Source organism: Talpa occidentalis, unplaced genomic scaffold, assembly GCF_014898055.3.
Source record: "Talpa occidentalis isolate TD23 unplaced genomic scaffold, MPIMG_talOcc4v2.1 talOcc4.4, whole genome shotgun sequence".
Classification (NCBI taxonomy): domain Eukaryota; kingdom Metazoa; phylum Chordata; class Mammalia; order Eulipotyphla; family Talpidae; genus Talpa; species Talpa occidentalis.
Genome location: NW_023604295.1, coordinates 97,161,004 through 97,188,244, shown reverse-complemented (window position 1 = coordinate 97,188,244; position 27,241 = coordinate 97,161,004). Strand labels below are relative to the sequence as shown.

Genomic DNA, 27,241 nt, shown 5'->3' with positions numbered 1-27,241 from the left:
GTGAGCAGTTCTGCCCTGTCCAGCACAGGATTGGCACTGCTGGTTCAACTCATGCAGACCCAGCACCCTCATAGTTCACTCAGTGTCACCCTCGGCCATTCTCTGGGGCTCCACTCTCCAGGCTACAGATGCCCAGGGGAAGAGCATCCCTGGAGCAGAAGCTATTCTCAAGGGCAGAGCCTTACATATAGCTAAATCCCTGGAACAAGAACTTGGTCAGCAAAGGGAGAGACAGGATTTCAACGTTGGGGAGAGGTGGGTCTTCTTTGGACTCGGTTATGTGCTGGTCTCCATCAGGACAGACCACCCAAAGCCTGAGACCGCCAGGCTTCTCTCTCCCCACCTGCACACTGGCATGTGAACCAGCACTGAGTCCTTTTCTGAGTGCCCTTTGGGAGGCATGTATTGAGCACCCACATGGCAGCTTCAGCCACTGAGGGCTTGGAGATACAGGCTCAGACACCATACAAGTGAAGGATCTCAGACTCTAGTGGGAGAGACTGACAGAAAAAAAATAAGATGGAGGGTGATGGATGCCTAGTGGAGACCATCTCCAGGGATTATTCCTGTAGAGGAGGACCCCCCAACCCACCAGAGTGTAAAGAAATTTTCTAGAGTCAACAGCAATGAACTGAGATTTTTAGCATGAACTCTCTTGTTATTATTGCATCTTGAACTTTATAAATGAACAAGATCTGCCTAAGTGAGGTTGTGAAGAGCAGAGTGTATGAGTGACAAGGCTTGGGGTATCTCAGGCTCAGGCATCCACCCAAACACTACCACTTCTGAAATCTCTGAGTCCTGGCTGGAAAGCCTCCAAGAGATTTCTGGGTCACAAAGTTCTGATGGGATCACTGAATCAAAAATAAATTCCCTTTTTGCAAAACAGCATCACTGTCATGCACAATCTTGTTTCCTTAAGAAATTCACTCCCAGAAAATCACGTATATTATCTGAATTAAAATCTAGGGGAGAAATAAAAGCACACCTCATGCTGAGTTGATTCTCTCTAATGATCTGATCCATGTCCCGTTTTTGGGTGGGAGGTTATTATAGCAATAAATATTTGTAATTCTTTCTCTGATGTATTGTATTTGTTAACAGCACCACAGGGTAGATGCTGTGCTCAAGAAAATAGGGACAATGAATGATGGGGACTCGAGAGAAAACCAGAAAGGGAGAAGGGTTCTCTCCTTGAGCAGGCAATGGGCTGTGGTGGAGGGAAGTGGAGACCACAAGCCAGGGAATTTGGCTGCTGTTCAGCTTCTGATGCCAAATGGCATTGTGCCTTAGGACACAACTCTTACACCTTTCCGAGCCTGTCTTGTCTTCTGCAGGTTATCTGGGAGAGAATAAAAATAAATTAAAAGATGCAAAAAGATTGTATGAAATAGTAAGTTGCATGCATGCACATTCAACAGAAGACATAGGAGCTAAGGAGACTCCCTGCCTCCTCTTCACCCTCATGGACAATATGCTTAAAACTATTCACTTCTCTAATCTAACTGTTAATAAGTTTCCAGGCTCACAAATGCGCATACAAATCCCATTTCAGTGATCTGGGTAAAATCATGTAACTTTACTGATATTCAGTCTCTTCATTTGTTTAATGAGGGGAATTGCTCCTCAATTAAAAATAACGTCTGTAAAATAATTTCATAAGTGGTCATCATTATTATGATATGTGTGGGTTTAACTTTATCAGCTAGGATGCTTTCAGCAGCATTTAATAAAAGTTCCAACTCCACTAGGAGAAACAAGGAGGAAAACACATTTTCTCATGTAATAAGGAGTCCCATGGTGCACAGCACCAGACTGAGTGATCAGCAACTCAGTGCCATCACCCAAAACCCAAGTTCAGCTTTGGCCTCTGTCCTGACACTGGTCTGTTGCTTTTCTTTTCTTCAAAAATGGCTGCAACCATTCACAGCATCACATGCTTGCCTGGCAATGTTCACAGGTAATGCCCAGAAATACATGTCCTAGTCAATAGAATAAGACACTCACCAGCAAGGAGAGTGGGCAAACCTCTGAAGAGCAACCATGTGAGAGTTTCTGCAACACCTCTTTAAACAAGACCCCAGGGCTTGGGTATTGCCCTTATATGGTCAAATCTATCCTGCACTACCTTGAAACATACTGTGCACACATTAGGTCTTCATCAAAAGGTTGCTACTAATCAAAAACAGCTAATGACGCACTCAGTTAAAATGATCATGGGGCCTCCCCTGATCATGGCAGACCTCTCCTGTCTCGCCCGCTGCTCCCCTCAGCAGTGTATTTCTTCTCTCTGCCTGTTCTGTTCCCCACTCTCTCTGGTGAATCCTCTCACCCTCCCACACATCTGCCTATACCCGGGTTCTTGTATAAATAAGTAAATAAATCTTTAAAAAAATAAAATAAATTAAAATAAAATGATCATGCTTAACCATAACTATCCTGAATGTAGAAAGCTATCATCAGTGTGCTATAATTCCTCAAAATAAGAAAGGAAGAGGAAATTTTGTTCAATAATAGAGGAATAGTTAAGTAACCAATAATGCACCTCTTTCATTCTGCAGTATTAAAAATGATTTTTAGATGACATATAAAAATTCTACTATATAAAAAAGTGAGCAAAATAAAATGCATATACAGCACATTATTCCCACTGGAGAAAGAAAACATATTATAAAATAAAATTACATGTAGAGAAAAATTCTGCTAGCAGAAACCAGACCGAAATGTTGACAGTGATTTTTTCTAGGGTTGTGGAAGTTCAATTGGTTGGTTTTCATTTCTTTTCCTACAATGTTGCAAAATTTCTATAATTCACATGTTTACTTTTATAACAAGGAGAAAAACAATTTAAAAAAAAAATTATAATGGTGCCCAGTCTGACCACAGAAAATGCCTTCTTGGCATGGATCTGCATGTATATTTATATCTTTCTATTCTGTCCAAATCATGTGAAAAAGCAGCCAGACTGTGTGGGGAAGTCTCTGCATCTCATACATTTTTAACAGATTTATTGAAACAAGTAAGAGATGAGGGAAAGGACCTCTTTGCCCTGAGAACTGCTTATATAAACTAGAAGTGATATTGTGGTGACAGTGACCACAGAAATGTGGGTTAGGGGGCCCTTATGGGACTGCAGATGTGTCACAAAAGTGCTGAAAACTTGTGAAATCACAGTTAATATCTGTGACAAATTAAAGAGCGTTGGCATGCATCCTTATTAAGAGAAGATTTATTTTGATTACAAGGAGATTACAAATCTGAAGCTGCCTCCAAAGCAAGAAGTTTGATGAGCTGGATTAGAAAGCCTGAGGTCGGGGGGTGCAGAGAGCCAGTTTGCTGTGTGCCATGGGCGGGTTGCTCATCCCTTTCCCAGAAACCCTGCCTATAACTTTTGTTGGATGAAAGCTTTAAGAAACCAAATATGTACTTTTCCTCCTCATAGTCCTAGCCCACAATGAAGTGTTAACCACAGAAAAAAGTACTATTTTAATGCACTTTAACAAACACAGGGTGTGTCAGACTTCAGCCCTCCACTCATCACCTCCAAACTCTCCTCTGCTGTGTAGCATCATTCCTGAAATGCCATCATTTACTCCTTTGAGTCTTGCTTGATTTCTCAAAATTCCCCAAACAATATTTTCCCCTGGAAAGTGAAGCTTTTGTCACTGTCAAGAAATCTCATGTGTTAACAATGAACCTCGTAGATTAGAAACTGACCACCAGTAGGGAACACTTCTGGATATAAAGTTGAGGAGGCCAGACAAGATGTGGGAGTATGTCTCAAAGTTTCATAGCTATTGTCTGCCATGTGCCCAAAGCTTTCAGAGATCACACACCCGTTGGTTGCTGCAGTAATTTGAAGCTGTAAATTCCTTGATACTTCCATGGAACTGAATTTAAAATATATTGAGCTTTACCATATATAGAATCATTTCATCATCCTAGCTTTCCCTCATTTTCAGAAGTCAGTTCTGAGGAATTGGAAGTTGGTGTGTTTCTCTGTGATAGATAGGTGATTCAAGGAATAGCTCCAAGCCTTAGTCCTCTCAAGGACTCAAAGCTCAAAGGACAGAATTATCTAGAAACTACCATTCATCCTGCCCCCAAACCCCTTCATCCAAACAGGACTCATCATGGTGCTGTCCATGGTCCTGAACACCATGCCTGCCATTTAAGAGGGACTGTGGAAATGAAAGCTTTGGGCAACATTAAAATCTACAGCTTTCTTTTTGCTTCTGCATCTTTAGACAAAACTCTCTAATTGACCTGTGCAATTTGGTGTGACATTTTCCCAAAGTTCTCCCTACAACCATATTTTCTTTAGACATCAATTTTAGGAGTGAAAGATCAACTATCTGGATGTGAAATATTTTATACATGATCTTTTATCATTACTAAAATTAACATAAGAGGTGGCCCTAAAGAATAACTGAAAATGTCATCAATTGAGATTATCACATAGAAAAAAATAACACCTCATTAAAGTGATTGTTTTTGTAGCTCTTGACAAATAGGTCAGTGTCATTAAAGCAATGCTAGAAAGCATACAGAAGACAAAGAGGTTGACTCTATTTAATCTCATCCCTAAATAACCCAGCGTGCATTCTTGTGGAGAAACTGAGAATCATTAAAGTTGAGGTCAGGCTTACTGGTACCCAACCAAGTATGATGCTTTAAGCCATATGCTATGGGAACAATTGCTCTCTTAACTCTTAACAACATAGCCATCATTGTGCATTTCAGAGGTGAAGCCACAGGAAGACTAAGCCCAAACACTCATGACCTGCCCCTGTTGGGACTTTGGCAAAATAGTTTACAAAGCACCTTTGTGGGTACATGAGAAGGATCCCAAAGCATTGGGTACTCACATAGGATCAGGTGCAACTGGTCTCAGTTTTGGAATATAAGTCTCTTGGGTACTGTTAGCAAGAGCTCTTCATACTTCTAAAATTTTAGGAACTGTTTGTAGGCAGGTTAAAACTCTGAACATATTGTCCAGTGTACTTAAAAAGAATAAGAAGGATTTTGGAGTCAGACTATTCTTTCTTCACATACTGGCTTCACTAACCAATAGTTGTGATCTTCGTCAAGTCACTTCACCTTCATAAATCTCAGGATCCTAATTTATAAAGTGGACATAACTGTAAAACCTACCTCTAAGAGTTTTTGTGGGACTGAAATGTGTACCAGGCCCTCCAAAAATATTTCCTTGCCAGTTCATAGTTACTGTGGAATCTGAAAAAATTCAGTGTAGTGTGAAAATACCTGACTATAGTTCTCAGACATATTTAGTCATAGACCTATTTGTTTAATGAAATTATACTTATGAGAACAACATATCAACTAGTTTAAAACTTAGCTGTGGGGTTGGGAGGTAGAGTCCCGTGCCTCAGATGAGTTGTACTACAATCCCTGTACCCACAGAAATCATAAGGGGATGGTTTGTCAGTTGTTCTGGGTACTCATTGTATCTTATTTTAACTACACTTACCTTGTTACCATACCAACTTCCTCAGAAAGGAGGTAGCTATCTCATCCAGCCCCGAATTAGAAAATGCCAGAAGTTGGACCCTTTTTCCAATCAAACAGTGCAGACAGACATTTTCTGGCACCCTGGAATGTAGAGAAATGGTATTATAGGATTAGAATACACACCAGATGATCAAGAGATAAACCATCCCTTTAAGCCAAGCCTTGTTAATTCTTCAAAACTTAGGACTTATCTACCCTACCGAGAAAAGTTTTTTCAGGCTCCCCAATGCACTCAGACCTCTTCCTTCAGTGATCACCACAGCAGGCTTGGGGGATCATATGTGTTATTTCATTTCCCATGTTTTCAATCCTGTTTTTCTCAATTTTGCGTAAGCTAGAGACCCAAAGGTGCTCACTCAGGACATACACAATGAATGGAAGACAATACAGACATTTCCTCATAGTGCTGCTCCTCATACTGACTGTAGGTAGGGAGGCACTCTGAACACTGCCATGTGGAGGATGCTTTCAGTGTAGCAAAGTGAATGAGACAGCGGACCCTGAGGCCAAACAATCAAGATTCAAATTCTGACTGTCATTGGATAACTTTGGGCCTCAGTTTCCTCCTGTGTAAAATAAAAACAATAGTAGTTCTGTAATAGTAGTAATAGTCCTTTCCTCATGGGATCATTGTGAGCATTCAGTTAGTTCATACATGTCAAGGCCTCAGAAAAGTGGTAATTGTTTAATAAACTTATGTGGTAATTGTTTAATAAACTTACCACTCACACTTGGTTCAACATCTTGAAATGAGTTAACATAAATTTATCAAAAGAGCACTGAACTGAGAGAATTTAAATGCTAGTCTTGGTTCCTTCATGAATTTGATATATGACTTTAACAAAGTCATCGTTTCCCTTTGGGCCTTATTTGTATCATTGGCAGGTTGGAATAGATCATCTAAAGGGCCTCCTCTCTTCCATATCATTTTAAATTTTTAATATGGTAAAATACACATGGCATCATATTTGCCATTGTAACCAACTTAAAATACTCAGTTCAGTGACATTAGCACATTCACACCACCCTCCATCTCCAGAGCTCTTTCCTTCTTGAAAAAATGAAACTTCATACCCATTAAACCATAACTCCCCACTCTTTCTTCCTCCCAGCCCCTGGAAACCACCAATCTCCCTTCTGTGACTACCGTTTTGATTATGCTAGCTACCTAATAAAAATATAATAGGGAAATATTTGTTCTTTGGTGACTGACTTATTTCACCTAGTATAATGTCCTCAAGGTTTAACCATATTGTTGCATATGTCTTTTTAAAGACATAACAATATGCTAGTCTATAGAAATGCCACATTTGTTTATCCATTCACTCATGATGGAGTAATTTGGGTTACATCTACCTTTGGGCCATTATGGATAACCCTGCTGTGAACATAAATATACAAATACCTCTTTGAGATCTTGCCTTCAATTCTTTTTAGTATGTAGACATGGAATTGATGGATCATATGGTAATTCTATTTTTAATTTTTTGAGAAGACTTAATTAGCAGTTTTCATTAGCAGATACATCCTTTTACATTCCCACTAACAGTACACTAAAGTTTCAATTTTTCCACATCCTTTCCAACACTTGTTTGTTTTTTCTCCTTTCAATAGTAGTCATTCTAATGGGTGTCAGGTGTCTTATATAGTTCTTGACTTTAAGACTTTCGGTTTGTTGTGAAAGAAATAGCTGGCCCTAGGCTCTGCTGCCCATGCCTTCCTTGGTGCCACTTACTTATGTCTGCTTCCTGTGTATTGTGTATACTCAGTATTCGCAAACAATCTCCAACCCTTTCCTGAAAGCACTGTGACTTGGCTTATAAATACATATGGTGCACACTAAAAAAAAAAAAGATTTATTTATTTATGCATACGAGAACTGGGGTACAGGTCAGAGGTGTGTGGGAGGTGGTAAGAGGATTCACCAGAGACAGATTGGGGAACAGAACAGGCAGAATGACTGAAATACACTGCTGAGGGGAGCAGCGGGAGAGTCAGGAGAGAGGTCTGATGCACCTGTGGGTTGCTCCCTGGCCTGCCGGGAATCAAACTCGTGCTGCAGTGCCTGCGGATACTTTCATAGGTTGTGTCTCAATCTCTTGTGTCCCCAGGGAGGACCGGTGCACTTTGAATTAAAAAAGAAATTCAGTCCAATCTCATAAAAAAAAAAGCAACCTCTTTTGATTTTGTGGACATAAGAAATTCAGGTCTTATTTGTGGGGTTAAGATTCATGCCCTGATCAATGACCTTTCATTTGCTTCCTATATTCATGGCATGGCCCCAGCAAAGCAGGCTTGGGGAATCTATGACCAGGTGTCAGTAAAATATAAATGTCCCTTCATTTTTAATACATGTTGAAGAATGCAGCTTATATCATCACACCTGCCATAAAATATTAAATGTAAGTAACTCAGTGATACCCAAAAGCCAGAGCCAACCTGGTGCCTTTCCCTTCCACTGTTGAGGGAGGTCCCCCAGAACTGGTTGATGCTCATGGCTAAAGGCTGACTTTTTTGGGTCACAGGTTGCTGATTGCTGCAAGGCAATGGATGGCAGGAAGCCAGATCTTCACCCAACACTTTCGGTTTGTCTTGGGAGAGAAAGGGCTAGAGGGATTGCTCCTCTTCCTGTCCTCATCAAGTAAAGAGGGGATTCCCAGTGCCTGTTCTGACATAAACCTAGGATTCAGCAGACTCTTATTGAGGTCCGTGTCATGCTCCCTCAGCCCATCTGATCCCAGCACAATCATGATGGACCAGTTTGTGTACCCTGTCAGAATCTCCAGATCCACTGGCATCTACTCAGCACACACCCAGGTATTGCCCAGAAGTGTGGGAAAGGTCATGTTCCCAGTGGCAACTCTCAACTATTGCAAGATGAGAGGTGGGGGAGGGGTGGCCAATAAATATCCCAGCTGCTTGTACACTGGAGGGATGATTGTGATGTGCATTGTATATATTTTTTTCAAAAGGGTCCCAAAGATATGAGCCCAGTTTGTCCACAGCAATAACTAGCCCCTGTACTTTTCTGTGGCCTGTCTCTTGTTTTCCTTGCCCCTCACTCACACTCCCTGAGAGTCCACCCAGGTAAATTACCTGGGCCCAGTCTTTGTCTCAGTCTCTGCTTTCAGTGTTCACATCAAGGCACAGATTCACAGGATTTCCAGAGGAGCAAGTGAGCTTGGAGGACTGGAAACTGACCAATGAAAGCCAAATAACTCTAAAAGTCAGGTCCTCTGAGAAGTAGTGTACTTCTGTTAAGCTTTTTGTTCTCTGCTCACCTTACCTGGATTGTCGAGGTTAAAAACTGTATAGGTTGTGCAGGTTGGGCATTGTACAAGGGTACCCTATGCAGGATACTGAAATTTGGCACTTGTGCTTACCTGGCTACGCCCTTAAGTACTAGGCTGCATCCACCGAAATAAAAGGCACTTTTACTTAACACAGAAGTACTGACCATTCCTCAGGCCACATAGCTTCAGATTGGCTTCTGCACAAAGGGAGTACTTTTGTCCAGTTCACAAAGCATTGTACAGGTTAACTGTGTCCCTCACTCACCTGGGGTTCTGCCTTATGTCTGGCTGCTTTTATCCATAAACCCAGGCACTCTCTCTCCCCTGTCCCATACGACAGCCCCTTGGATAAATGCTGACTTTGCCCCTCCCTCTTCTTCCCCACAGTTACTCCCATGTTCTCCAGGTTTGTTACTCAAGTCTCCACTCACTCTGGTAAGCGTACCAGCTCATGTACTGGGGTTCACCCATTTGTTCATCTATTCATGCTAATTCTTCAAGAATGTGTACAGTGTTTTCTAAAAGTGTTTGACTCTTGAGTCTGCAGACATGACTCAATCTCAACATTGTCCTGGGAAGGGAAGGACAAACAAACAGGTGGCATTAGAACAGGGACCACTGCAGTGACAGAGGACCACTGTGAGGCCTCTGAGAACACAGAGGAGTCTCTCCCCCAGGTGCGGTGGAGGTGGTGACATAACCTGAGCCATCTTAACTCTAGGTAAGGGGGGGGTGAAGTGCAGGATACTCTAAGAGAGAGCAACAGGTTCATGAAGATAAGCAATTTCTGCAGAGGACTCTAAGTTATACAGTGTTACTGGAATAGAAACTTGGAGTCAGGAGAAAAAGAGAGGCTGGGCTGGGGAATAGGGGGAAAGCAAACCCTGTTCTACAGAGAATGCCCACTGAGGCGCTCACACTCAAATTTGTAAACAATAGGGAGATATTTGGCTCTCAGCAAGGTTTTGGTCTTGCTTGCTTGTATTCTTCAAATAGTAGAAACTGAATGATTTATTACAGAATCTACATGTTTCTGGATGGAAAGCCTCATGATATGGGGGGTTCATTGAACCTGGGTGAACACTTGATTGTAACTAATGGATAAGAAATGTCATGAATGTGCAGACCTCTTCTGTTGTGCCCACTGCTCCCCTCAGCAGTGTATTTCAGTCAGTCTGCCTGTTCTGTTCCCCGCTGTCTCTGGTGAATCCTTTCACCCTCCCACACATCTGGCCTGTACCCTGGTTCTTGTATAAATAAATAAATCTTAAAAAAAAAAAAAAAGAAATGTCATGAATGTGAACTTGGTCTGCTCACCATGGAAGGTGCCAAGTCAGTGAAGCACCAAGATGTGATTACCTCTGATGATCCCGTGCCTTTCACACAGTGGACAGTGAGTCTTGTGGTCCCAGGGATATTAACTGTCTTTTCTGGTGAGAAAAACTATAGGAAAAAATCTTTGTGCCCTTCTCCTGGATGCAAGCATGAAGCAGACAGGAACAAGAAGAGGAGAAACATGCAGGGGGTTGGCCATGGCCTGGGCAGAGGTTCTCCATCCCTGTGCATTTGCTTATGGTCTTAGCAGAACTTTGTAAAATTTAGGGAGGCTCAACTGAGCAGGAAAAGCTTAGGGTCTTTGTGTCCTACTGACCTGTATTCAAAGCCAGGTTCAGGTTCATGCAAGTTTTCAAACTTCTCTGAATTTCAAGTCTCTTTAAGGGGGTTCATGACATTTTCTTCATTGGACTTTAGGACATTTAAAGGGGGCAGTGTGGCAAAGTGCCCGCGGGGTCTGACTCTAAGTGTGACTGCAGGTGCTCAGTGGATGTTGACCTGTTCCTCTCCATTGGGTCTTTCTCCACTTCTCTCTGCCTTTTCTGTAAATGCATGAGTTCTGTGTAAAGATGTGTCAGGATTAGCCACCTCATCCATCTCTGAATGTCATCTGTTTCCATAGCACCACCAGCGAGGACTTCCTGAATCATAGCTCTGACTATCCATTTCCTTTGCCAATAATTCACCACGTGATTGCTGGCAAGTCACGTTCTGTGGGCCTCCCTAGGTCCACCTGTAAAACAGAAAGGTGGACCAGGAAATCTAACATTGTATAATTTGGTGATTTCTTGACTCCCTACTATCTAGAAAATAAAGCAAAATGCTTTAACTTCACATGTAAACTCTCTAAGCGTCCCCACCCATTTAGTGTTCTGACCACAGTTTTACTCTCATCACCCCAATTCCTCTTTCCCATGGTCTAGTCCTTGCCTTCTCACCCCAGTGGAAGGCTCTGCTCCCACCTGGCACCCCTACCATTCCATGTATATTATCCTCATTCATTTTCAGTTTCATCACAGCAGTTAATAGCATTGGGCAGAGAACACATACAATAAAGTTGCTTGCTGAGTTAAACTGAAATTTCATTATGAGTAGATATTACTGAGGGGAAGAAAGCCTGTGCTTATAATCAGGGTATGGCTGGTAGAGTTAACTATACCAGCTGTGTAGACCATTGTTGGGGGCAGAAACACTGGTCCTGGAAGTACTTGCAACACCATGTCCCATCTGCTATTGAGACTGTTATGAGAAGAAAGTTTGAAAATTACACGTGGAACTTGAAGATGATATGTCACTTTGATCAAGAAGGGCAAAGGCTGTTATGGAAAATACCACAGAAGAAGGCAAGGATGGGAGCCTCATTCTAAGCTGATCTTAGCTCCCTTATAACCTTAAGTTCATCTGTGCCACTTGTTAGGTCTCCATTTCCTCATCTGCGAAATGAATATTCCTTCTCCCTGAAGGGAAATCTCACCCTGATTGAGACATTGCCTATAAAGTTGAGTGGGAAAACTTCCAAATGTGATCCCAAAGAGAATAAGCATGATCAATAAGTCATTGCTTATCCTGTACTAGAGAAAGACTTGCTAGAATGAGCAAAACCAGTCATCCACCTCAGCTCCTGAGAAATGACTCATTCTCATGCATGTGACCTGAATAAGTGGAGTTTCAGGGTGGTAGCTCTAATATAAAATGCAAGCACAGCCCAGTGGCCTCATTCACCACCTGACTAAAAATTTCTAATCCATGTATTACTTGTGCATTTACTATTCTATGTTAATTCAGTGAGCACACAACATTTGCTGAAGACTCTGTGCCAGGCCCTCAGCTAGGCTGGGGAGGCACAAATGGGAGGACAGAGACTCTGCCTCAGAGCCAAGTGGGGAGATCCAGGAATAACAAAAAGAAGTGTGTTCTGATCAGCCACAGAACGGAGAAACATTCCCTGCCAGGCTAAGAAAAGGCTCACAAAATCATCCCAAAGGAGAAATTCTGGAAGCTTCACAGAGGAGGCAGCTTGCAGGGTGGGTGCCACCTTTGCTGGAAGAAAAGAGGCCCAATGTTGGCAGGTGAAATGGACCTTAGAATTTGGGCTGAATGTCAACATAAAGAAGTATGAAAGATGTGTGGGAACTGACTGGCTAGTGGGCTTAACATCAAGTCTGCACGGTTGGAAGCTGAGCCTAGAAATTCACCTTTGCTTTACCTCATTGTTGTTATTATTACTATTGGCTGTTACCTCTTGGGCAGTTGGGCACAGATCCCATGTACCCAAGGAATCTTGGTATGTCTGGAAGGATAGAAATGCCCAAACGAGTGGTCACAGGCACTTCTTGAATAACTTTCTCCTTTCCCCCGACCAGACAGGTTTTTTTTGGTTTTTGTTTTTTATATTTTATTATATATATATATATATATAATTTTTTTTTTTGACTGAAGGTTGTCTTATGTGTCAAAAGACTGGGGAATCAATTCGGGACGATGCTGCTGATCACCCTGCTCTGTGGATAGTAATTTGCATCCGTGTCTTGATTAAAATATAACCATAGGACAAGCAGCCTGGCTGTGGTCACTAAGAACCTTTGGACCTGATCACCCATTTCCTATCTCTTTGGGATGACTTAGTGATCCCATTTCCAGTCACAGGATGCGCCATGGCACAGTACTCGTCTGTTAAGGATCAGGTACTATTAGGTTGGTTGTATTCAAGAAATAGACATTTAAGCACATCCTTCTAATTCTTAGAAAAGATCAGTTACAGCCTGCAGCTGGTGGGAGGGGGACTCCCATCTGAGTCATGTACCTTGCTCAGGTGTGAAAGGCAAACACAGCCCAGTGGAGAATTTGAAGGGGCTTTTTTCTGACCCAAGTCAAAGGGCTCCGTGCAACCCCCAGTTCTGAGGATGCTCCTTCCACTGCAGGATGCACAAAACTCCAAGATAGAAACCCAGAGTCTAGCTGCCCCTGAATTGAGACAATCCAGGTCTCGGAGATAGTTAAAGACAGAATCAATCAGATCAGGAGCTTAAAGACTGCATTACTGACTGATCACCATTACTGGTAATAAGGACAGAAGGGAGAATGCAATTACTTAAAAAGGTCTTTTCAGATGGCTGCTGATTCCAGCACTGCTGATATTAATTCAATCATAGTCCTATAATTTGGGAGCTAAAAGCTGCTGGAAAATTCTTCCAAAAGGAGGGGAAACATGGACTTGTAAGACACTTGAATGTGACTTTGTGTACATGTGCACATGTGTAGCATGAGCCCATGGTGACAGGTGCCTCTCCCCTCTGACCCTCACTGCTGCCAGAACCCCTCCTCCTTTCCAAACTGAGGCCTGAGGCACGTCAGATTCTGAGTTAAATTAGACATCAGAAAACTGCTCTCGATGCTTCCAGTGTCATTGTTGGACCATTGGAAGCAACCGGGTAGGTAGATTGAGTCAATTACCCCTTTTTTGATTATTGGCAATTCCGTTATCAATCAATAGAATTATTTATAGATCAAATGCTCTTGAATTGGGTTATTGAGGAATGAGGGCCTCCCTGGTGGTACAAGGGGTTAAGATGCAACCTATGAAGCTTGCTGCAGTCACTGCAGCATGAGTTCAATCTCCAGCCAGAGAGATAGTATAAAAGACAGGAAGACCACAGTGCAAGTTTTCTATGATCCAGCAGACCGGGTAAAGGAGGAGTCAGAGTCCTCAGTGGTTTTTGAAGCTCTTTTATTGAGATTTACCCGGTACACAGCAGGCAGGGGTGCTGGGGGGCCGGAGGCTGGCAGTCCTCCCAGCCCCCAGCAAGTCTTCACTCTATCTGGGCTCTCCGGCCTTCTCTGCTTCTCTCTTGGCTTCTGCTGCTGCTGGTGGCCCCGTGACGCTGCCCTTAAAAGCCCCAGTCTCAGTCCAGGTGAATCCCATCTACCTATGCCCACACCCTACTCCGGGTGCCTGCCATCAGGCATGCTTTCAGGACCGCCAGGATCCACCATCTATCCTGATGGCGGGAGGGTAGAAAAGCCTGACATTTTTCCTTACCCTACAGTCCACCCCCTCAGGGTTTTCTGCCATATAGTCTTCATATGTACAATTTTCTTAGCAAACATAAACACTGCAGCCATGGCCCACAAAAGCAAATACATCACAATATAACAAAATACAACAGAACATAAATAAGTCCAGGCAGGGCCCCAACCTAGTGGCAAAAGACAATTATTGGTACCAGCAGATGAGCCAACAAATCTGCTGCCGAAGGCACTGCTCATACGAGGGACGGGAACCACTCACGACATCTACTGTAACACACCAGGAGCCATCAGGCTTCCTGGCCTTCTCTGGCTGTAGTCTCGGCTACAAGCCACACACAGCATCCACCCCCAGGATGCACTAGCTCTGGGACTGGCGATTCTATTCTGTTGCGGGTAATTGCCAACCCTTAGGGTTTCTGTCTGCAGTCGCTCCAACACTCGGCCTTCATGGCCACCCATGCAACTCGCAGACCCCTGCACTCAGGCCAACCCACTGCACAAGCACATGGGTTGGGGATCCAAACTCTACATATGGCTTGGGCTCCACCCCAAGCCACGTTCCCCACCCGACCCCAAGGACGGGTTCCTCAACTCCTCACCCTCACTCGACAATGAGCAGGGCATCACCCACAGGTGATTTTACGAGACTCACAGGGCTTCAGCATACTCAGGCTGCTTAACAGCCACTCCGGGCTTCTCAAACTTAGCATCAGCACCAGCTTTTGCCTTCTCAGTTGGCTTTTCTCCTCCACCTGGCTGCTGGGCATGCACAGGCTGCTTTTGGCCATCAAGGCCCACTGGCCACTCCCAGATTCCTATCTCCTGGGGTGTACAAACAATAGCATCCTCCCCCAGGGTCCCAAAAACAACTTGCCAAGATCCTCCGCCTTCTGGTGGGATTGTCAGTCTAAGTTCATCAGTCCAAGTCCATTAGGCCTTTCCATCACACTGGCGAGCTCCAAATCGCAGTCCTCTCTTCCCGGACAATTCTTGCTGCCTCAGGGGTCGTTGGCTGGTCCTCTAGGGCGTCTCCTTCATGCTAGGTCTCGTCCTGTAGCTCCTGGACCTTGCCCATCTCCTGTGCCACCATGATGCCTCCAGCGTCGTCACAGGCAAACACAGTCTGTTACTCCTTAGTCCCTTCAGGTCTTCGGAGACTCCAATATCCGTCTGCATGGATCATCTTGCTGACTTACGCCAATTGTAAAGGGCAGGAAGACCACAGTGCAGATTTTCTATGATCCAGCAGACCAGGTAAAGTAGGAGTCAGAGTCCTCAGTGGTTTTTGAAGCTCTTTTATTGGGATTTACCAGGTACACAGCAGGCAGGGGTGCTGGGGGACCAGGAGGCTGGCAGTCCTCCCAGCCCCCAGCAAATCCTCACTTTATCTGGGCTCTCCGGCCTTCTCTGCTTCTCTCTTGGCTTCTGCTGCTGCTGGTGGCCCCGTGACGCCGCCCTTAAAAACCCAGTCTCAGCCCAAGTGAATCCCATCTACCTATGCCCACACCCTACTCCAGGTGCCCATCCTCAGGCATGCATTCAGGACCGCCAGAATCCTCCATCTATCCTGATGGTGGGAGGGCAGAAAAGCCTGACATTTTTCCTTACCCTACAGATACCCACATGGTGCAGTAGACCTCTCCTGTCTTGCCTACTGCTCCCCCTCAGCAGTGTATTTCAGTCAGTCTGCCTGTTCTGCTCCCCACTCTGTCTCCAGTGAATACTCTCACCGCCACCCACCCCCCACAACTCTGGCCTATACCCCAGTTCTTGTATGTTGTAGGGTAAGGTAGAAAGTATCAGGCTTTTCTGCCCTCCCTCCGTTAGGATAGGTGACGAAACTCTGTGGTCCCGAATGCATGCCTGATGGCGGGCACCTGGAGTAGGGTGTGGGCATATGTAGATGGGATTCACCTGGGCTAAGACTGGGCTTATAAGGGCGGCGTCACTGGGGACGCCAGCAGGAGAGCAGAGAATGAACGAAGAAGCAGAACCACGAGAAGAGCAGAGAGCTGAGAGAAGAAGCAGAGAATGCTGGAGAGCCCAGACGAAGTGAAGACTTGCTAGGGGCTGGGAGGCCTGCCAGCCTCCTGATCCCCCAGCACCCCTGCCTTCTGTGTACCTGGTAAATCCCAATAAAAGCCTGAAAAGCCACTGAGGGCTTTTGGAGCGCAAAAGCTGTTAGCACACTTAGGTCTCCTCCTTTACCCTGTCTGCACAGATCACAAAGATCCTGCTCTGTCTCCTTCCTGCCACTACATATGTATAAATAAATAAATCTTAAAAAAAAAAAAGATGATGGATAAAAGCTATCACTGTATTGGGCACTGTGAAGGCACTTTGCACATTTTCCTCATGTAACTCTTATACTAACCAAAAAGAATAGATATTTGTTGATCCATTTTACAGAATTAGAAATGGAAGCTCATTTTGGTAACAAAGCTCACAAAAGAGGGACATGTTTGTGATCCAGGAGACAGGATTTGAACTCAGGTACCAATTGTTCAGCATTCCTGGAGCCTAAAGTGTGAGGGGAAGATGAGCCTGGATTGTGGTTCTAGAGAAATCATGAGGAGTCCTGAGTGCCATTCTAGGGGGCATGGACTGCCTGCTCTCTAAATTTTCAGACTATTTGCAGCCTGGCATCTCCCCAGGCTTCCTCTGAATGTGGACAGATGAACCCTGTGGAATCACAGAGCTCTTCCCACAGCTCAGCACCTGGATTCTGGGGTTCAGAATGGTGCAGAGTCCGCTGTGCTGAAGTGGGGTTGGAAACAGACCTTCTGCCAAGCACTCAGCCACCCTAGCTTTCATCAGCCTGTCAAAGCCAGTGTACTGAGGCCAAGATTTTGTTGAAAGCCAGCTGCTTTCAATGTATTAAAAGCTGAAGTTCTGGAAGGTGGGGGATGTGGGAGGGGCTTCTGTGAATATTTTCATGGAGCCATTTGCTGCTTCTGTGTGAACTGTGCTGCAGACAATCAGCTGCCAGGGGCGCCATCGTCAGCATCACTGGACATCGGGCTAAGGGCTACAGACTGCTCCTCAACAGTCATGAGCCACATCACACAGATCACAGTCAAGGAAAGGGCTTGTTAGTGGTCCTTATGCCCCACCCCACCTCAGAAGATGAGCAGCTCAACAGATGATGAGATGAGCAACTGCCTCCTCCCAATAGGTAGCAACGTGATGTCCCCAGAAGGGTTGTTGCCCCTATGGAAGCTCAGCAGCTGGATTGAGGATCCACATTTCAGCAGTTTGGAGCTGACCTCTTGGAAGTTCTCCCTCAACTCTCTCTGTTGTTGTACAGCCCTATAATTCTCTGTTGTTGTACAGCCCTATAACTGCCTGATCACGATGGGTAGATGCATTAGTTTCCTATGGCTGCTATAACAAACAAAACTAAGTGACTTAAACAATGGAAGCATTTTGCCTCATAGTTCTAGAAGCTAGAAGAATGAAAGCAAGTCTTGCTTCCTTCTGAGGGGTAGGTGAGAGATGCGTTCTAAGTCTCTCCCTGCCTTCCAGCAGCTGGTCTTGGGATTCCTTGGCTTGTAGATAGCATCTCCATGTGTCTTCACTTCTTCCCTCTGTATATCTCTGTCTCCATCCAAATGTCCCTTTTAATTAAGGACACACTCATGTTGGATTAGAGCCCACCCTAATGACCTTGTTTTAACTTGATCATCAGCAAAGTCCCTATTTCCAAACAGTGCACATTCACAGGTCTTCGCTGTTTTTTTGGTGGGAAGGGAGACCCAATTCAACCCATAACAACTGAGCAGTGGCTTTTATGTCTATAGCTGCATGGGAGATATGGATGTGTTGGCTGCCACAGCTAACAGAAAAAACACCCAAGTCGTGGGACTGCCTTCACCCTAAGTGGAGAATATATCACCTTCAATCTGATGTCTTGAGCTCTGGAATTAATCAATGAAAAAAGCATTTCTGATGAGGTGGATGAAGACTGAGCCTCCTTCAATGGATATTTAGTTTGCATTTTCCATTCAGAGGTCCTTGGAGACTAACTGAGCTCTAGCTGGAACTAGTTGAAGGGGTCATGTGTGTTAATTGACTTCAGTTCCTGTGAGGTGGGTACTAGCATGAGGCCTGCTCTACAGAGAGCAGGTAACTGGCCTGACCTCAATGAGGTGACAGAGTTGGTGAAAACTCAGGTGCTCTGACTCCCAAGCTCAAGCTCTTAATCCTCAGTTCTTTAAATTGCAGGTTTCTAGGCTTCCCCCCTAAGGCTTCTAATCCAGCAAATCTGACAGAGTCAGAGAATCTGAATTTCAGAGCTCTGACAGTCATTCCTGAATCAGAGCCCCACTTCTTCCTCTTTCCTTCCACTTCCCTGAATGCTTGTCTCTCCTTTCAGCAAGTATGAGGAGTCTCCATAAATGTCCCTCCACTCTCTTCACCCCACACCAACTAGAGGAATCTCTTGGAAATGCAAACCTAGGGCCACTGATCTGTCTGCGGCCCCTTAGCACTGAGAAGAAAACCTAAATCCATGACATTACTAGAGACCCTCCATAAGCCGACTCTGCTCATGCTGGGTTCAAGTCCCATCTTAGCCAATGCAACAAGTATTTAATCTCTCGAGAAGCATCTGTAAAACAAGGATTAAAAAATATCTTTTTCACAAGTGTGGCAGCGAAGATGAAACCTGGCAATGCACATATCCTATCCAGTTCCATTCCTGGCCCCTAGGAGGTGCTCATTAAGTGTTGGTTTTCATAACTGCAAACCCAAATGGCCAGGCACTGTGTGACACTGAACTAGAGAGCTCTAATTGGGTGGGGTTGGGGGGTGAGGGGAACCAAGGAGGATGTATAATAATTGCATGAAGGCTTACACAAGTCTGTCACTGGTCCCTGAAGGGCTTTTCCTGCCTCAGACCCTGGAGAGCATGCATCTTGTAGAACACACAGAAAAGTGTGGCCTATTCTTCTTCTAGACCTGAAGGTTCTCACTGTACAGATGCTTGCCCTCCCAATTCCCCCAAGGCTGGGCCAGCTGCTCTCTTAATCTAATGTGCGCTGGAATTGTCTGCTCCTTCCAAACAGACAGTGGGGCGGGTTTGATAGGCTCTTATCTAATGAGGTGGGGGGGGGGGATGCAGAGATGAGGGTTCTGGCTGCCTGACACAGAGCCACATATGCTGCTCTATTAGGAGGGAATGGGAATGTGTTACACTACACAGCGACTTCTCTCTGCAAACCTGCCCTGCATCAGCTGGTGTGGCCAGCACCATGCCATCTGCTTCCTGGACAGCGGTTTGAGCTTGGCTTTGGGGTGGGCAGACCAGGTTTGAATGTCCTTGCAACTTTAGTCCCTTGTGTGTACCATTAAGAGACTGGATTGCAGGATCTCAAGGATATTTTTCTCATTTGAACAGTACTTTTTTGAAATCCTAAGAGCCTCTGCCAAAAGTACCTATCATATTATAGTGCCCCTCTCTCTGTCTCTCATTATCTCTCACCTTTCTCCAAGGAAAAAGGTATTAAGCAGACCACAACAGACCCTTTGGAATTACAGTAACATTTGTGGGGAGTACTTACTGGACTTTAGTTTGCTAAAGTCAACTGTACTTTGAGTCATAAAGCCAGAAGGAACCACCCATGTTGGTGTTTCCAATTCTGGCTGCACATCATTGTCACCTGGGGGACTTTAAAGAGATATCAGTTCCCAGGCTGTAAACTAGGCCTCCTAATTGAGCTCTCTGACACTAGGGCCCAGGAATCTTTGCACCACCTGGCATTGTGCTTCCTCAGAACACTGGGGGCCAGAATTGGAGGCTTGGAAGGTTGGAGCCTTAGCTGCATTGTGTTGACTGTTTGATTCACCAGGGGTCACCTGGAGCCACTCTCCACACAGATATTAAGCTATGCAAACACAAGTACTCAGGGCACATGGTGTATGTTATTCCAGCTGCTGCACCACCATTGGTCATACTCCTACCTAGCCTTAGTGCCCACATCCCCAAGGAGGTGTGTTGTTTTAGGCAGAAGGAGCCCATGTTTTGGAATTGGACTTGGTTCAGACACTGGTTCTACCCTTATGAATTGCATGACCGTGGGCAGGGGTCAAGTGTCCCTCAGAGTCCCAGTTTCTTTTCCCGAAAATGAGGACAAATCAGTCAACCTTACTGGATTATGGTGAGATTTAAAATGGTGGCAGTTGTGACATGAGTGTTGTGTCAAACAACGTCAGGAATTGGACACTTTCCTCACCCTGTCTCCTAGAGTGTGAAGGAATCTCTTTGTAATCTCCTTTAAACTCGTATGTGTCTAGCAGATGTCTTCCCAAAACATGTGTTTTCTCTTGGCCCAGCTCATTTATGAAGTAGACCTGACTTTAAATTTCAAATGTCCTTCTTATATGTTGGCCCATCTCCTGGATAAGGAACCCAGTGCTAATGTATGTTGACTAAATTTGCAAATGAGGGCCAGAGAGTGAATAAAAAGGATTTAAAAACTACTAGAATAACCTTATTTTTGGTTAAAAAATGGATGTAATAAGAATATGCACACATATAAAATGATTGCATATGCAAGGGGGAGACTATATACCATATTAAGAGTAGTTTTGTCCAGAGGGTGCAATTTTAGATAATTTCCATTTCTTCTTTGTTTTTAGAGTAGTTTTAGTTTCATAGAAACATTTCAAACATTAGTACAGAGAATTCCCATAAATCCCACACTCAGTTTACATATTATTAACATCTTAAAATTCATAGGGTATATTTGTAACAATTAATGAAACAATACTGATGACTATTACTATAAAGTCCATCTTTTATTCAGACTTTTCTTTAGCTTTTTTTTTTTTTTTTTGATTTGCCATTAGTTTACCTAACTATACATTCAGGGCACACCACACTGTACCCCTCCACATACGAACATGCCTCACACACACCTCACAAATCCCCAGTACCTCAGCCCCTCAGCATCCTTCCTGTCCCCTCACCAGTCTCCTCTGGGAACTGGTATATTATTCATAGAGCCTAACAGTTCTTCTTGTTTTGCCAGTTTGTTCTTTTGAGTTATTTAATATTCCACAAATGAATGAGACCATCTGGTAACTGCATTCATTTCTGGCTTATTTCACTTAGTATAATCACCTCAAGATCCATGCATTTTTGTCCCAAAAGGGCACAATTTCATCTTTTTTAATAGCTGAGTAGTATTCCATTGAGTCAATATCCCACGTTTTTTTTTTTTTTTTCCAGTCAGATCTTCTTACTCTTTCCTCTGGTCTTTTTTATTGTTCTGGGCTCACACCCAGGGCATGACATTCCATTTAGTCTCTGACTTCTTGAGGCTTCTCTTTACTGAGACAGTTTCTCCAACTTGCCTTATTTTTGATGACCTTGACAGTTCTGAGGTATATTCATCAGATATTTCAAAGAACATCCCTCAACAGGGATTGGTCTCATGTTTTCCTCATGATTAGATTAGGATTAAGAGTTTTGGGGAAAACCAGAGAGGTAAAAGTACCATTTTCATGACTTATATAAAGGGCATCTACTTCAACCTGAGTTAGCTCTGGTGAGGCTGATCTTGATCTGGTAGAGGATGTATTGGTCATGTCAGCCTGAAATCACCCTCATCCCTTCTCCATACTATATTCTTTTATTTCCATTTTATCTGAAGTTTTTTTTGTTTCCAATTGCTTTGGTAATCATGAAGGGAAAATATGAGTTTAATTTTGGGGGAAAGAGGAGCGTTTCCTATGACTTTTATTCTTCCTTAATATTTTGTTTCGGATTGGCTTCGCCACTCCTCCAGTCTCTGTCAGGAATTTGCCTGGTCACCAGCCTGGGGTCTAGCCCCAGCTGTTCCCAGGCGGACGGAACTCATGCAGTGTAACTTCCAAAGGTGTGTGTAAGCAGGCCCATAAATCAGCCTGGGAGCTTTGCCCTCACTGTAAATGTGAAGGGGACTTTCAGCCGCACTTTCTCCTTGCTGCCGCAGGTAAACAGGGCGTAAATCTTGCTGAAGGAGAAGGTTCTTATGCAGCCACCTGAAAACACACCAGCAGTTTGGAGGATAATCTGCTCCACCTCCTTCCACTCAAAACCGCCCAGCACAGGGCCAGACACACTGTGCTCAGTTGTCAGTGGGATAAAGGAGTGAATTGTAGCAGCTTCCTCCCTCCTCTGACCTAGGACTTTTTGTCAGAGAAACTAGAGAAAGCCATGCAGTGAAATCAGACAGCTTTTAAGATGGTAGCAGTTTCCTGGCCGCCTACTGCACACACACTGCCCTACAATTTACTATGCTTCGCAAGGTTTTCTTTCCTTCTTTTCTTTTCTTTTTTTTTTAAATGAAACAGTTCTTCAGAGTGAGTCTGAGAGCAGGTGGCTAATTGCTGTGCTTTCAAGGGAGCCTTGTGCAGTTCAGAGATGACATTGTGGGCCGGGCATCATGAGGTAGACAGTCTGTGGACAGACGGGGCTTCATTTTATTTAAGACCTGGAAGAGAAGAAGAGTCTTCAATCATACCTTGTCATAGCCTTGTCTTCTGTTCCAGGTTGCACTCCTCTGTGAAAACAGAACATTCCAGTAAAATCTGTGTAACAGAGTGGCTGCTGCCTTCTAAAGTAGAGGTTTTCAATCTTCGCACCATTTACATTAAGGGTCAAATGATTCTTTATTGCGGGGCCTGTGCATTAGCAGACATTTAGCAGCACTCTTGGTCCCTATTCACGACATGATCGTTGCCTCACTCTCCCAAGTTGTGACAATCAAAAATGTCTTCAGGCACTGCCAAATGTTCCCTGGGGAGAAAATTGCCCTCAGTTGAGAACCACTGTTCTAGAAAGAACAGTATGTTTCCGGATCCTGTGCAACAGAGCACATTGCACCTCTTGGGTATGCCTGTGTTTCTCCCTAAGGGCCAGGGGATACAGGCGCTTTCTGCTCTTGCAGAACTGGTGGTTGCTAATCATTAGCTGCAAGGGATATAAGAGGAGACCAAGGAGGCAGTTCCTGTCATGGTTCCTGTTCCAGTGACATATCGCTGCTTAAATATCATGTTCCTCTTAGCACAATAAACCAGTAACTATCTAGATTCTGTGGACTAGAAGGGGCACAGCAGGAATGGCTTGTCCCTGTTCCTGCTGCTGTAGCCCCTCAGTAGGAAAACTTGAAGGCTGACAGTGACTCAGTACTGAGCACCTGGAATTATCCAAAGCTGTCTTCACTCCCACATCTGCAGTCCATGTGGCTGTCATCTGAAACTGAGCTATGACTGTGGTCAGGGCATCTACTTTTTGCCTCTTTGTTTAGTCTGGGCTTCCTTCCAACATGGCACTTCGGGGTACTCAGAAGCTTACATGGTATCTTGGGGGTTCAAAATTGAGTATCAGAAGAGGATGAGATGGAATGTTTATTGCTTTTCTGACCACGCCATGGAACTCATATGTGTAGATTCTACTGCTACCAGAGCCCTTCCAGATGAGAGATATGTCAATGTCACAGGACCTGGAGAGAACATGTGCAGGATGTGATGTTGTAAATGTCAGGCCCAGCTCCTGCCCTGACTTTATAATGTAGAGTATCTGTCACTCACCCCATCCTATGGACTCTGGCTCCTGATTCTACTCTCAGCCTCTCTGTTCTCTTTTCATCCACAGCAGAGGTTTTCCCATTTAAATCACCATAGAGGTGCCTCCATTAATCAAAAATGTTGAAGTAAAACCACCTGTAGGTTTGCTAGAAAAGGATGGTAGCAGTTTTGTTTGGCTTATTCCCTCTGAATATCTCCAGTGGCTGTGAGAACCTTTTGATTCTCAAGTCTAGAGATCCTTAAACTAGCTAACTCCATTTTACCTTGAGAAAGCTCATTTTAAGGCAAAACCAGAGCATTGGTTACTATGAAGTTAGTGCAGTAAAGAATTGTGGGGCTGATGTACTTGAAATCAGATTGCACATAAATCTTTGCTTTTAGGAGACTGTCTAAGAATGAACATGTGTCTTTCAGAGTCTACCAAGGTACAGTGCATATACTGGGTTCTTAATGAGTGTTTACTGAAAAATGTTTCTGACTTCAGTGACTGCATACTTTATTGCACATAATGTTGTCTGTATTAGAGGTTTGTGAACTGTTCCTTGTGCTTGGAAATTCCAGACAGAATATAATTTTAAGACCAGCTTTACTCCTCTTAAACCCTCATGTAAGTTCTGGTTACATGGAGTAAGTACATAGGATTATTCTATTAACTTGGAAGTGCTTCTAGGCTGTGACTACAGCTAAATTTTGCCAGTGTTCATTTAGAACTAATGCTGCAAATAGTCTGTGTTGCTTATATCTGCACAGCCCTTTTTTTTTTTCCTAAGGACTCATTGGTTTGGTCTTTCAGCTGTCTTTGCTGAGTAATTACTATGTGCTCAGACTTAGGCTAAGTGTCAGGCAGGGATGACCATCAAAAAGAAGCCAGTTCCTGCCCTCAAGCCTCAGGGTCTCTCTTTGCTCCCTTTGGTTCTATTTGGCTGATGTCTAGTTGGCTAAGTTGGCATATTCTTCCTTCTCCAGCCTCCTCTCTTCCTATTACTTGCCTTGCCCAGTGCATCGGTCTGCTATATTTTCAGGGATGCTGCCTAACAAGCCACTTCTGTTCTCACTGGCATACAACTGTTAACACATATTTACTATTCAACTTGTCTGTCATCATCTGGAGTGTGACTGCTTAAGCCTGAGTTCAGCTGAGACAATGTTCAAATCTGTTCTACATGTATCTCATGCTGAGCCTCAATGTCTCAACACAAGCACTAGAGAATAAACCTCACTGTGCAAGCACATTTTTGGTCTCTGCTCACATCATGTCTACAAACATAACAGTGGTCAAAGCAAATCATATTCTCAGCCCAAAGCCATGCTCCATGCCAATAGAACCAGGCCAGGGAAGAGTGCATCAATATTTCCGAAGAACGATCTAATCTATCACACCCACTACTTCTCCTATAATGTCATATTCTTACTACCCTCTGGGCATTCAGTATGTCAGCCCTTCTATTTGAAACACCCTCCCTTCAGGGTCTTACTGTTACAGGATGAGGGGCAGCCCAAATCCCGCAAACCTGCCTGATCTAAATGGGTTCTGCCATCCGCCGCATCAACACAAAACATATGAAACTTTAATGGGAAGGGACTTTAATACAATTAGGAAACAATACAGGAAAGGCAAAGAATATAGTTTCTAAATCAAGCACCCAAAGTTACCCGTCCCCTTGTGGGTAAAACTCCATCCAAATGGGATTGGCCCAGAGCAAGGCCCCAAAGCCTGCCACAAGTCTAAGGCATCTTCCAGTGGGGACCCACAGAAAAGGGTCAGAAACAACCAGACGAGTCTGGAAGGAAAAAAGCAAAATCAAAATCAAGACAAAAACCACCATTGTCACCTTCCCACGGGTCTCTCACCCACATCTGTGTCACCCAGTCCACGACCAAAAGGCAAGCACAGTTTCTTCATGTGTCTCTCGGCTCCATGTGCCTCCTCCAGGTCTCCTTCTGGCTCTCCATCCTACGTCCTTCCTTCCTCAGTCACCTCTGCAGTTTCTTCTCTCCCTGCTCAGCTCCACCCTCCATTTGGGTGGGTCAGGGAACCTGGAACCTCCCCCTTTCCTGGGGACCACCCTGTTACATTATGACCCCACTTTCTGACTCATTTCTAGGCATCTTTTGTGATTTGGGGGAAGGAGGAGCATCTCTGGAACACCTTCCCTGATGACACAGTTTGCTTCCTGAAATCTTCTCTTGGTTCCCATTACACTGCACAAAGTGAATTAACTGTCTGTATCTCCCTCACAGTTCCATAAATGCTGAACCACATGTTATGCAGCATTATTTCACCAACAGGCAGCACAGCCTCGAAGGTTTTAGAGAACAAATGAATGCAGTGTTTGTAACACTGGCTGAGGGAGTTGTGACCTATCTACTCTGACAGCTCTGGAGAAGCACAGAAAGAACTGGGATTTCAGCATCTCCAAGTGGGAGGGCCATTTGATGAACCATATGAGCTGTCTGGGCACATCTGACTGTCCAACAAATGCCATCTGCTTATGAGGCATGCAGAGACTGGAAATCAGTGTGGACCATGCGGCTTAGGTTCTGTTCCGGAAGGTGGCATATCCTCATTTGCCTTTTTTTCCTTTCATTCCCTTTATTTTGATTTATATGAGGAATAGTTCTCATTAGCTACCAGTTTGTTCCTCAACTAGTCATTTTGGACAGGGAGGCATAGTGTAGTGTAGATACGGGCACATTTATGCAGGATCTGTTATTGGTTTGTCATGGTTACTCCTATGTTGTTATTTTTTGGTGGAGGTGGAGCCAAGAGCATCAAGGGGGTGGAGCCAAGAGCATCAAGCTGAAGGCCATGTGTGTGCGAATGTTACTCAGCTCTGCCTGCATTTTCCCAGAGGTGATAGGGGGTGTAAGGGAACAGACTTGCAGGCTGCTTTCAACCCACTCCAGACTTCAGTTTCTTCAGAATGAGAATGGAAATGGGAATTTATGTCTGCCGGGTGGTACTTTAAAGTCACAGCTGCTCCTCATTTAAAAAAAAATCCAAAGCCTTTCACTGTGAATGATCATTTTGAAAGTAACTCAATTATCTGCGTTTGCCGGTTCAATATGGTTCTCTTAGATATAATAGCCCATCATCTGAGCTTACTGAAACCGTGCATGGCTTCCCAGCCTGTGTCTTCATCCAAGGAAGTGAGTGGAGACATTCAGAAGGCTTTTCCAAATCAATACACAGAATATGAGAAATGGCAGTGCCCCAAACCCTACGATCTCTTCCGTGCAATTTCTAATTCCCCTAGGTATTCAAACATTCAGATAAGCGTCGCCATCTAAAAGTTGTTTATTCCATGTACTTGAGGTGACAATAAAATTCATCAGAATATCACATTGTTTATTCATATTTAGAATTTCATATTAGCCAATTATCTGTAACCACCCCATGTATAATAGTCCAAACAAGATCTTTTGGGCATCCTCATTTAGAGGAGGGTTATAGGAAGCTATAATAAAAATGTTAGGGT

General features: G+C 44.1%; 1 protein-coding gene and 1 long non-coding RNA gene across 4 annotated transcripts in view; one reads left to right on the top strand and one right to left on the bottom strand.

Moving 5' to 3' along the window:
• The window catches only part of CLSTN2 (calsyntenin 2), a 635,260-nt gene that overhangs the window by 377,091 nt on the left and 230,928 nt on the right, over positions 1 to 27,241 (top strand). The window lies entirely within an intron of this gene.
• On the bottom strand, positions 842 to 17,591 carry LOC119257720 (uncharacterized). The gene is made up of 3 exons (XR_005128102.1): positions 17,308 to 17,591; positions 5,492 to 5,613; positions 842 to 1,342 (listed from the first exon to the last, which is right to left on the bottom strand). It is a non-coding gene; the product is annotated as an uncharacterized LOC119257720 (long non-coding RNA).